The following is a 12887-nucleotide window of genomic DNA, read 5'->3' on the forward strand; positions in this document are numbered from 1 at the left end:
CATGAGACTGGGCTAACCCTCTGATACTGTAAGCAAGCTCCAATCAAATGCCTTCTTTTAGAAGAGTTGCTGTGGCCCGTGTCTCTTCACAGCAGTAGAATGCTAAGACACCGTTATATACATTGCAGCACATAATTCTCAAAACAATCCTAGGAAGTGAACAGCAGAGCCAGAGGCCACTGGGAAGTTTTATTCACAAATCAAGGACGTGCTTTATGGCTTGCTCCTACTAAAGATGATTACCATTTTTAGCCCATCTGGGTCAGCTTGTGAGCTACTGTTGAGCTAGTCTAGGATGTCAAAAATTTGACCTGATGTCAGATTTATTAAGCTATCTGATCTTTCTCACTGTGCCTAGAACCTGGCAAAGGGCACTACTGGACATTTTCTCATCCTGAGAAACTGTGTTCAGGTATGAACTATATCATGCATATGTATATATGCATATATGTTCTCTGAGTGAAGGAAAATGTGGATTTGTCTGTCTTAGGCTTAATGCCATGTTCTGTAGTTCTGCCCATTTTCTTGCAAATAAGATGATTTGCTTCTTTATAACTGGGTAAAATGACATTCTCTTTTATCTATCCATCTGTTAGCCTGTCCTCTCCTCCTCATGGAGCCTTCTCTGGAAAGGCTAATCTGGTTCTAGCCCTATGGCTTTCACCCTATTTTTTTGTGGAAGCCCAAGAGTTCGTCAGAGAGGCCAACAGTACTCTTTAACAGGCAGGGTTAGTAATTGTGGTAAGAAGGGCACAACAGTCTTGACTCTAGGCCTCTTTTTCCCTCAATGAAGGCAGTTCAGCTTTGGACTGTATCATACAAGAAACACTGTTTAATATTATTAGCAAACTATGATTATCAGTTAAGTCTCTCCTCCCTCAGGTGACAGTCCAGAGCCCCGGACAGATTAGGTGGGCCGGCAGTGTGCAGGAGCTCTAAGAGCCAGCAGTGTCAGGGATGGTCCTGCCCCAGGTCAGTGTTCTTGGCTCTGCAGCAGCTCCATGCTCCGCTCTCAGGGTATGTGTACCCTGTGGTCTTACACAAGGGAGTCAAGTTCCTCTGAGTGAGTAGACAGGCTCTCCTATTGCTTTTCTATTTCTTGTTCCTGATCAGGGAAAACCAGAATAATTAAGACTTCACATCCAAAGCAAGGCTGCTTTGTGCGGGTCTGGGGGTGCAGCCGGCTAGGATCTTGGCTCCTGTCCTGCATTTTATTTTTATCGGTTCCTCTTAACAGAGAGGGGGCCTGAGTTCCTTCTGCCACTCTAATCCCCATGCCCCCCCTGCCCCTATTTTACTGATTAACAGGGCTGTTTAACATCTCAGTGAGGAGGGAACAACATAATTGTCTCATTTTATGTTGGGTTTCAGAACCTTGTTTTTCTTCAGAGTTGTGACGATAGAATGGATGTAGGTCGGCTTGATTCTGCCTTTCTCTGTCAGTGGCCTGCAAGTGTTAAATATGCAAGAGCCACTGCTGGTCCACGTTCAGTCACCTCAGTGTCACAACATGGTGTTTGTTTACGCTTCACACTGGAAAGAAGTGATTACCTTCCTTTGACTAACTGGAGAAATCCTCCCTGAGTCTTGATTTAATGTGCCTGTCACAGGTCCAGTCTCAGTGGGGGAGGGAAGAGAGTAACAGCCTCTGTGGTAGGCAGTCTCACTGCCTCAAGAGAACAAAACAAATCCCAGTGTTGGGAGTGGCAGCGACAAGAAATTTCTACAGGTCTGCTCGTCCAGATTTAAGCCACTTTCATTTTGGCCACGAGTAGGAAGGTTCTCTGTAAGACAGGGGAAGAGTCTCTGGGACCCACCCTCTCCCCACTGCTCCCGAAGGTGAGGTGGCTGCTGAGTTCTGCATCAGCTCTGTGAGGTGGTGTCCAGCAGGGAACACCGGCAAGCTTGCACGCTGGGGCTTTACCCGTGCCCTGACAATTATTAGTCTAAGTACTTTAGAACTGGGCTCACTTGGTCAGCTGTTTATCACATTTTGAATTATTTCCCCCTCCCCCTCCCTGTTTTGTTCTTTTTGTCTTTGACAGATGTGGAAACCTCTTTTTAGTAACTTTGAAAGAGGTATTATTACTAGCCAGAGAGAAAACGCGGTCAACTGCCTATGTGAGTTCGTATTTGCTTAGGGCTGAATCTGCGCTGCACTCCCACCTTGATTCTTGAAGTGTAGAGCAAAAAATAAAGAGGTGATTTTTATTTTTTTCCAAAATTATGCTAGGAAAATCTTTTTTAAACTTACAGATTTTAGTCCAATGAGGAACCTTGTTCCTTGGACTAAATTTTGCATATTGTCTTTTCTTACCAGGCTTCCGTATTGTTTCAGGCTCCACTGGAAATGCAGCAAGGATTCCTAGCACATCCCAGTTGCCATAGCAACAGCAGTCTTTCCCATAATGAGCTGCATCATCTGAACTGATGTCACAGCATCATGCAGCAGGTCAAACAAGGCATCTCCTAGTATTGCATCCTACAGATGTGCTGTAAACATCAAAAGAAGACACTGGGAGCAGGAGATGGTGAGTGTTAAATGTTTGGGCCTTAATTGCATGGCTGTTTTGTTGGTTAGTCGGTGGCGTGGCATCTGCTAAGTCAGGGGTGGGGGGATGTTGTCTGCTTAAAATGGACCGGAGGAAAGAAGGCTTGTTTTGCCTAATTCTGCTTTCAGGCTGCTGTGTTTAGACAAAGGCCTGTAAGTGTCATATAAGAATCAAAATGCAAAGATTTCTTGATCCATTTCTGCCAGTTATTTTTAGTATTCTTATGAATTAAAAAAATTAGCACAAGAAAATTTTCTATTGCAAAAGCCCAAATAAGCTCTGAAATGTGTAGTTCATAGTATTTTAACATTGTAAAGATATGTTTCTGTTTTATGAGGCAGGGCTAATTGGTCCCATTTGCTTCTGTGATTTATGAAATATTTAGTGACTTGCAGAATGGAATTCAGTATTTACCTCCATTGGGTTTCAGATTCTTCACAGCAAGGAATGACTGCTGAATAAGCATTTGACATATTCCCTCATGTGAAATGGATTCTCTTGCATGCTCAAAAAATAATTTATTAAAAACATAAATACTGAAGCCAGATGAAATTATTTATGCCTTTCAATTTGCATGAAATGTCTTCAATTCACGTCCTCCATAGTTAAAAGGCTGGAGTTGTTTGCAGGCTGGTTTGTAACTGAGAGAGGAAAAGTCTCCTCTCTGCGGCAGTTAGAGTCAAGGATGACCCTGGGGAGGGACTCTGTCAGCCCTTGCTTCACTTTAGCCTCAAACTGGTGTGATGGATAAATATCAGGGTCCTTAATAATTGTTAGGAATGCAGATCTCTGGGCGCATAACCTCAACTCAATTCTGAAACTCTAGGTAAACATTGTTTACATTTAATTCAGAGCTTGCCTTTAAGGATCTCACTTTTTTTATTTTCTAAAAGGAAGTCTAGCAGGTCAGTAAGGAGGTGGGCATCATTGCCTTTTGTTTTGGGAAATGAAATGAATCCCCTTGGTGCAACTGATTGCTACTAGGAGAGAAAGAAGTCACATGTCAGTTCAGTGGATCAATCTGCCCGCTTACAGTCAGGGAGTGGTCTTGTGGTTCAGTGCAGTCAAGTTGATAGTTTTTATTTATATAGTCTTACTGGAAAGAATAGCAATCCCTTGAGTTCCCTTCCATTTAGTTTAAATTGTTGATGGAGCCTAAAACAGATGTATCATAAGAAGCAGGAGAAGCACACATCTAGGCAGCTTGGATTGATTTTTTTTTCCTGTGGAGTTGAGCACACTGGTCCTATTAGGCACTAGGCTGAGGGGAAGAGCTAAGATTTTAATTAGTTTGTTTATCCCACACCACACATTCTGCTCCCAGTCTTTTAAGCTTATATGGCTGGCATGCAGCTATATGGGATAGCGGAGATCAACCCAGAGATCTGGCTTTCTCACAAGCACTTGGGAGCATAGATGCTCATTGCCTGCTTTTTATGACGCATAGTGTGAGCAGAGAGCTCTTCTGGGCGTGAACACAGCCAAGTCAGAAGCTCTCAGGTGAAAGGGAGGAGCAAGGCGGTAGTGGGGGAAGGGAAAGTGTGCGGATGGCTGAAGTAGAGTCTGGACACCATGCCCCGGCTTCTGAAGTACTGCTTCCAGTGACAAGTAATGGGAAAAGACTTGTTCCATAGCATAAATCACTCGGAGTGAAAAAATAACTGAAGGCAGCGATTTAATGGGTTTCCTTTTGGCTTGACTCTTGTTCCTTTTGTCTACTGGTGCTCTCGGCCGCTCCATCAGGGGTGATGTGTGCAGTTACTGGAAGTCATGGAGGCTGGATTCCTTAAGGGCCGCGGTAGAAAAGTGAAGTCATGCTTTGAGGTGGGGAAGGGCACTGCTGGGTGTGGGCCGCCGCACAGTTAGCAGAACATCCGCCCAGTGCAGACGAGCCTGTCATCCTCCCAACCCCCACAGCGAGCAGCTACAGTTCCTCAACTTTATGCTTTTGTGCCTTTTGCTCCAGGAGAACAAAGCCCTGATAGCAGGAGCTGTCACCCGGGTGTTCTGCTTCTCAGTGGGCCCCAGCCTGTGCTGCACTCTGATTAGATGGGCCTTAATTGCTAGCTAAGGCTATTTCAGTTGCAATAGTTATAACGTATCCCCCAGGGATGTGTGTGTGCACGTGTGTGTGTGCATGGGGGAGTGGATTGTTTGATAGCTGGATTTATTGGTGCCTCAGTGAAATTTTCTAGAATTTCAAGTATTTTGTTGTGCATAACGTCTGGAATATTATCAAAACCATGTTGACTGTGTGGCCAAGTTTAGACTGTGTAAGTCTCACAAGCAGTTAAGCTCTTCTATACTTTTGGTTATGGATTTTGTGACTGAATTACAAAGTCATAATGAATTTAATTCTTTCTAGATAACAAGGCCATAGTGGGGATGATAAAAATAATCATAGTAACAACTAGAACGAATGATTCTTCAACTCATATCAGTTTTACTGAGCCACGCTTTGTGTATTAGCTTGTTTAGCTCTAAAGATGAAATTATGAGCTAGAAAGTACCAATATTACTTCATAAGATTGGATGCTGGCATTCACATTGTACAGAATCAGTTCTTAGGTTAGACACGTGGCTAAAGTCACATGTTTTAAAAATATTGGACTGGGATTCCAAACCAATGCAGTCTGTAAAGCCTGTGTACTTACCACAGCTACCCCAGTGTCGCGACACCTTATTGTATTCATTTCTACTTTGTCACATGTACCCCACCCTTCCTAATTCTGACTGGGAGGTCAGATTTCACAGGAAGAATGAGCTCTCACTACAGTCTGATTCATTTTACTGTAAAGATGAGCATGAATCTCGGCCAGATGAGAATAATTTCTCTGACCATAGTAGTTTAAGTAATCTTTGCTTGACATATTGTTTTAGCTGAATCTGTGCATGGAAGATGCTCCCAGGAATGAGTGTGGGCATAATGGAGTCTCACTAACAGTAGGTCTGACCTTAGTCATTAGTGACTGAAGTTTGTTGTTCCTATCTTATCAGCTCTATCTGTAGTGTTCCACTAACCTTGAGATATTTGCATTTGCTGGCAATGCCCAGCAAATAATAAAAGCAGAAGCCTCCCTCAGAGGCCAGTGGGTCTGATATAGATCCATCTCTTGAGGGTTTATTTGGCTGGATGTATCGGTGGCTGAAAATGAGTGCTGCATGATCTAGTACAAGAATCACCATCTTTTGTTTTTCTGCCTTTTTTTTTTCAATGAAGAATCACCATCTTGTGCAACATCCTGGAAGCCTCTTGATTGAGGACAGCCAATCCTGTCATCCCTGCTCTGCTCGCCCATCCCCAGCTGTCCATTCTCAGGGTTGTTACAGGGTTCTCAGGGCTGTTCTTTGTTTAAGTGTAGGCTAATGCACACACAGCACACTGATATTGATTCTGGGATGGTGAATACTTAGAAATATTACAGAGTGCATTAGCTTTTTCTAGGTTCTGGGAAGACGTTAGCTGTTGTCCTAGACTGTTCCAAGAAGGTCCAAGTTTGTTTCTGCATGAGGTACCAGACTGAGGAAGCAGTGGAGCGTCTGCATACAGTGTATTCTAGAGGAGAGATGAAAGTAAACTGGTACAATTGTTAGAGTGATTCCTTTCACCTGGATGAAAAAAATACCCAAAATAAAACACTTCTGTTTATTTAGCTTTCATATGCTAATATAGAAATATCTATAGCTGTATAGCTTTCCTTGCATACATGGTTTATATATGTATATGAACATACTGTATTTAATAATACCACTCTTTCTTCCTTGAGATGGATTAGAATCTTGCCATGTGGCAAAAAGACCAAGATTGCCATTAATGTCTTATTGGTATAAGCTATTCTGAGAAATATAATTGCAATAATTCAGAAACTATATTTCTGCCTTACTTGACAAAACTGACCTGTAAAAATAAGAAATGTACAAGACAGATCAATTAAGGAGAGATATAAAAAATATTGGAGTATTTCTCACCTTGACAAATTCCCTTCCTGGAGAGTTCTTTTGGTATGGCATTCTGGGAAGTTGGTTGTCTGGTGGAGTGTGTGCATACAAGGCTCCAACCATAAGCTTATTATTTATTTAGTTTTATTCACTTTACATCTCTGTTGTAGCTCCTTCCCTCCCAGACCTGCTCATCCCCCTCCCCTTTTCCTCAGAAAAGGGGACCTCCCTTTCCCATCCACCCTAACTCATCACATTGCATCAGGGCTGAGCATATCCTCTTCCCCTGTGGCCTGGCAAGGCAGTCCCTTCAGGGAAAAGTGGTCAAAAAGCTGGCTAGTGAGTCCTTGTCCCATGCAGTCCCCACTTTCCTTACTAGAGGACCCACATGAAGCCTAAGCTTACCATCTGCTACATCTTTGTCGGGGGCTTAGGTCCAGTTCATGCATGGTCCTTGGCTGATGATTCAGTCTCAGCAAGCTCCTCTGGACCTTGCTTAGTTGGCTCTGTTGGTCTTCCTCTGGAGCTCCTGTCACCTCCAGGTCCTTTCCTCTTTCCTCCTACTTTTCCACAAGACTCTCTATGCATCACCCAGTGTTTGGCTGTGAGTCTCAGCATCTGTTTTGAGGCACTGCTGGGTAGAGTCTTTTAGAGGACAGCTCTGACAGGCTCCTGTCTGCAAGCTTAGCAGAGTATCATTCATAGTATCAGGAGTTGGCACTCTCTGATAAGGTGGGTCTTTCTTTGGTTGGGCCAGGCATTGGTTGGGCATTCCCTCAATCTTTGCTCTATCTTTGTTCCTACACATCATGTAGGCAGGGTAAATTTTGGGTTAAAGTTTTTTTGTGGGTGGGTTATGTTCCCTGGTCTTTACTAGGAGGCCAGTCTAGTTAGAAGGTGTCCTTTTCAGTCTCTGTGGCCTCTGCTACTAGGGGTCTCTAATTGAGTCCCCCTCATATCCTCCCAGGAGCCTATCCTGACTTAGGTCTCCAGCGTGTCATAAAGATACCCCACCCTCAGTTTCTCTTCTCTCTACAGGTCTTCTGTCTTTTCACTCTTGCTCTCCCCAGGTCTGATCTCTACCCTCTTAACTCTCTCGCCCCCTCTTCTACCTTGTTCCCTGTCTTCAGCCACTACCTCTGTCTATTCTAGCTCCCCTTTTGAGTGAGATTTATACATCCTTTCTTGGATCTTCCTTGTTACCTATCTTTTTTGGGTCTGTGCCTCTTGTATGCTTATCCTGTATTATATGGCTAACATCTTATAACATCTTATATGGCTAATTTATAAGTGAGTATAAACCATGTGTGTCTTTCTGGGCATGAGTTCAGGATGATCTTTTTTAGGTCCATCCATTTGCCTGCAAATTTCATGATTTCCTTGTTTTTAATAGCGGAGTAGCATTCCATTGTGTAAATGTGCTGCAGTTTCTTTATCCATTCTTCAACTGAGGGATATCTAGGTTGTTTCCACTTTCTGGCAACTACAAATAAAGCTACTATGAACATAGTTGAGCAAGTGACCTTGCTGTATGGTGGAGCATTTTTTAGGTATATACCCAGGAGAGGTATAGCTGGGTCTTGAGGTAAAGCTATTCCCAGTGTTCTTAGAAAGCGCCAGATTGATTTCCAAAGTGGTTGTACAAGTTTACGCTCCCACCAGCAATAGAAGAGTGTCCCCCTTTCTTCACACTCTCTCTAGCATGTGCTATCACTTAAGATTTTGATCATAGGTTTGGTCATGAGTCTTTGCTTTGAAAACACTGCTAGTTAGAGTCTTTCAGATGCGCTCAGTAGACTCCTGTCTTACGTTCAATGCTCATCCCATCTGTCTTTCTAAATGAGGATTGATCATCTTACCCCATGTCCGCTCAATTGATTATCTTTTTTAGGTGTATAGATTTCATTATGTTTATCATATCTTATAGGTCTATATAAGTGAGTATATCCCATGTGACTGACATTCAACCAAGGACCATGTATGGATATAACCTAGAACCTCCACTCAGATGTAGCCTGTGGTAGCTCAGTAACCAATTGATTTCCCAAAGTGAGGGGAACAGGGACTATTTCTAACAGGAACTCAATGACTGGCTCTTTGGTCTCCCCACCCCCGAAGGGAGGAGCAGTCCTGTTAGGCCACAGAGGAGGGCTTTGCAGCCAGTCCTGAAGATACCTGATAAAACAGGATCAGATGAATGGGGAGGAGGTCCCCCCTATCAGTGGACTTGGAAAGGGGCACGGTGGAGATGAGGGAGGGAGGGAGGGACTGGGAGGGAATGAGGGATCGGGACATGGCTGGGATACAGAGTTAATAAAATGTAACTGATAAAAAAATAAAAAATAAAAAAAAAAAAGATTTTGATCATAGCCATTCTGTCAGGTGTGAGATGGAATCTCAGAGCTGTTTTGATTTGCATTTCCCTGATGACTAAGGACGTTGAGCATTTCTTTGAGTGCTTCTCAGCCATTCCAGATTCCTCTGCTGAGGATTCTTTGTTTAGTTCTGTCACCTTACACATTTACACTATCATGCCATACACATATTAATTCCAATGAGAAGCCTTCAAAGCAAGCATCTTAATTTATTTAAGTCTGTGTATTTACAAGGACATTTCTGTTAGCTTATATTAGTTATTTTCTTGTGACAAAACACCTGAGGTGTATTTTGGTTTATGCATTCAGAGGGTGAACTCTCTCATGATAGGAATGTCATAGAGAGCTGGAACCAGGGGCAAGAATGATTATCAAAGACCTGCCTGTGTCTCACCTCCCCAAACAGTGACACCAGTTAGGTACCAAGTACTTAAAACAAGAACCTTTGGAAGTATTCCAGATTAAAACTTATAGCAACATTTATGTATCCATCTTGCTTTGTCAAGGCAGAAAAAAAAAAAAAAGCAAAACAAACAAGCAAATACTTAAGATTGAGAGCTCCCTCACCTTCCCTGGAAGCAGCCCTCTCTGTTATAAGCAAGAAGACTTCCCTTGGAGCGCCACTTTTATACAACTTTGTACAGCGTACCCGATTGAGAGGTTCTCTGACTTTAAAGGTGCAAGTTCTTCTCCAGGAACATATGTCTGTTAGAATCTGAACGCTTGATTTAGTTTTAAGGCTGGGTGAGGACATGAGAGACAGTTTCCTTTGTAATTCACCAGCTGTACTTTTTTCTTCTCCCCAGTCATAAAGCATGCTCCAAATCCTTTCCGCCCTCTTACAACTGTATGCTTGAGCCTCAGGGAGAACTAGGGAACTTTCAGAACAAGTTCTCCAACTGGCTGGTGCCTGAACTGAAGCTGGCTTGCAGCCTATGCCATAACCTGTGCAGTTATACAAGTTCACATATGGCTTAATACTCTGCTGCTGTGATCATGTAACTTCATAGGACCTGCCTAAGTGGTCTGCAGTTTCGTTGTATACTGGACTCTGTAAATTATGCAGTCAGTTCTTTATAGTCCCTTTGGTATGCCTTCTGGTGCTGCCTGAGATCTATAGGCGTTTGAGCTTGAGGCTCTCTTATACGCTAGCTCTGAGACAGTTCAGCCTTGGTTTAGAACTTTAAAGCTAAGAAACCCCTGTTTACTAAAACAACTCAGAGGAGAAGGTTCCCTCACCGTGTAGACCAGCAGCATGCACAGTAACTCAGTGGTATTGCTTTTATAGGTGATGAGGGACACATTACATTACACCTGATGAGGTTTGCGGAGCCAGGTTTATGCAGCCTTTGCTTTGCTTTCAGGGGAGAAATCAAATCTTCTTGGCAAAGCACGCTAATTAGTCATCCTATTGGTCCAGCACGTGTATCAGTTTTCTTGCCCTTTGTTTACTACTTGATCTGTTATCACTTTCCTTGTTCAACTTTAATAGTTTAACTCTCATTTAACTAATTACACAACCCATTTGTGCAGGCTGGGTATGTTTTTACCATCCCCACCTTCCCTCTTTACTCATTATCTTAGTTTGTCTCCCCAGGAGGTCAGGAACTTATGATCTGAGGTTGTGTTGCTGCAGGAAGAGTCCATGTTTTTTAATTAAAAAGGGAATTACAGTATTAAAATATGATGAACCTTTCTCAGTTCTGCCTTGCTAACGTACCGCAGTTCAGATCCAGCACCACTGTGGTAATGACACTCTGAGCCTCAGCATAAAGAAGCATTCTCACTCATGACAATAGGGTCAAGTAGTAAACAAAGGGCAAGATCCATTGGTGAATCTATAGACTTACCCAGTTGTTAGAGAATTAACATGAATGACGGCACCTTGAGGAAAATGATAACCTTTCCTGACAGTATGAATAAATAGAAACCTGAAGAGTCTATAAGGGGAATTTGTAGTCACTTGGGCGAAGTTCTCGCCAACGCTGTGCCCCAAGAACTGCATGCCATAGCAGTCTAGATATTTGCCATGGCTGCCATGTCTAAGTCATGAGCCAGCTTCACTGCGATAGTTTCACCAACAGTCAACAATGAAAAAAGTGTATCAGATGTCATCATCTCCTAAAGGGAAAGAATGTCGAAATAATTAAGGACAACCACAAGGCCACACACATGCATTACTGGAGAGCTATGCATTCAGAGGGTGTGTGTCTGTACACACAGAATCAACACTGTACACTTGTCTGGGCTCTACTCCCAACGGTCCTGATTACATCTTCCCCTGATCTGGACACCTGGGATGAAGTGCTAGCACCCCATGGCCTCCTTCTCATCTGCTCTTACTTTACTTCTCGATGTAAATGCTTTTGAACAACTCATCACCTTCACTCATTGGTTCACCCAAAGTCATTTCCTAGTGTCCTTCCCTCAGTCCTGTGTGCTCAGTGTTTGTACCTCATGCACAGTCCTATCAGTTACTCAAGACAGTCCTAAGCTGCGCACGCCTGGTCTGGCCAACAGCCCCCAGGGCCTTGTCTGCCTTTACCCTCTCTACATCAGCACAACAGCAGTCTTCACACTGCCAACACCACCTCTCCTCCATGCCCCTTGTGAAATAACCTGCTCGCATCGCACCTTTAATAGTGCAAACACTGCCCTGTGTTCAATCTGGTGTCCATGTTTCTGTGAGCTAGGAGAATGTCCCTGTAAGAATAATTTAATCACTACTGCAGACAGCTTGCCTGCGAGAAATAGCTAAAACAGGAGGATTATTTGTGGTAGAAAACCATATGTAAAAATGAACACAGGTATGGCAATTATGATTAATAAAAAGTCTTTACTGCTGTTATTGCTTAAAGATGAAGACAAGGGATGTAGAAATGAGAAGCTGGTAGGCATAGGAAGCCAGGCAGAGGCATATTTCCTTAGCACTGGTGTGGAGTGGAAGCTTCGAGATACTGCGGACACCTGCTTCAGAAGGGCGGCTGTCCTTGAAACAGAGAAGTCAGAAAACAAAGGTAACAAAAATAATAGTAAAACACCATAAAACAGTGGTGATTGTTCTGAGAACTAATAAAGAGCCAGGCATAAATTGAGACAGGAATTTAGCAATAAATAAAAATACTTGTTTGTTAGATTTTTTAAAAATCCGAAACTTACTCTAGCTTCGAAGAAGTAAGGTTTGTTGTTATTTTGGTTTTGTTGTTCTGGGATCACACTTAGGGTCTTGCCTGTGCTAGTAGAGCACCCTTTCACGTAGCTATCTCCGCAGTCCTGGTAATTAGATTTTTTTTTTTAAACTTATGAGTTTTAAGCAAAACTGAAAAGAAATAGATAGGGAAACTGAGGACCAAGAAAGCAATAAGATAATCATCTGAAAAAGAAATACTTGTCACCTTGTTGGTTTTTGCCTGGTCATCCTAGCCCTTTTATTTTGATTAATGTTATTTGTCACAAAGAAGCAAGTAGTAGTGCCAGTGTAGCAGCAATATCTTCTCCAAGGGGCGCTGGTGGGTGAGCTGGGGCTCTGAAGCTCAGTGGACAGGTACATCGAGGGGAGAAGCCGCTCTGCACATGCTGGCTCATAATCATGCGCCACTGCAGTCCCAGGAAGCTAGCGCTCTTCAGCCTCCGAGAGGTCCTGTACATACCTGGTGCATATAAACTCATGCAGGCACACACGAATATATGTAATAAAAAGACAAAAAGGTTCCCAAAACACGCATAGTAGAGAGAGAGCCAGGCAGGGACCAGTGGCTTCTTCTGGTGGTTGTTTCCTTTGTGAATCTCAACTCCCTTTGGAACAGAGCCATTTATTCTCCTTTGATTCCTGAATCCCTAGTTAAAAATATGCTTCATGTGTTGTGAATTTTGAAAGAACCTTTGATAAATGCACCCAGTAGAGAGAGTGATAAGCCATGGCAGTGGCCCTTCCCTGTTAAAAATGCCCTCATGAAAAGAAAATAGGATGGTGTGGTACAGGCAGAAAAGCACAGGAATGAGGTGACAGAGTTGTTTGCCA

At 43.1% G+C, this 12887-nt stretch overlaps 1 protein-coding gene across 6 annotated transcripts in view; it reads left to right on the forward strand.

Moving 5' to 3' along the window:
- Window positions 1–1682: 1682 nt before the first annotated feature.
- Window positions 1683–12887, forward strand: part of Akap6 (A-kinase anchoring protein 6) — a 443623-nt gene continuing 432418 nt past the window's right edge. For 2 of the 6 annotated variants that reach the window (XM_060387490.1, XM_060387499.1), the window contains exons 1-3: window positions 1685–1839; window positions 2046–2201; window positions 2339–2531. The gene's annotated coding sequence lies outside the window, so the exon portion shown is untranslated. Of the gene's footprint in view, window positions 1840–2045; window positions 2202–2336; window positions 2532–12887 lie in introns of those variants that run through there. The other 4 variants (XM_060387498.1, XM_060387493.1, XM_060387492.1 and 1 more) reach the window with 4 other exon arrangements.

The sequence above is a fragment of the Meriones unguiculatus genome, chromosome 7, assembly GCF_030254825.1.
Source record: "Meriones unguiculatus strain TT.TT164.6M chromosome 7, Bangor_MerUng_6.1, whole genome shotgun sequence".
Lineage (NCBI taxonomy): Eukaryota > Metazoa > Chordata > Mammalia > Rodentia > Muridae > Meriones > Meriones unguiculatus.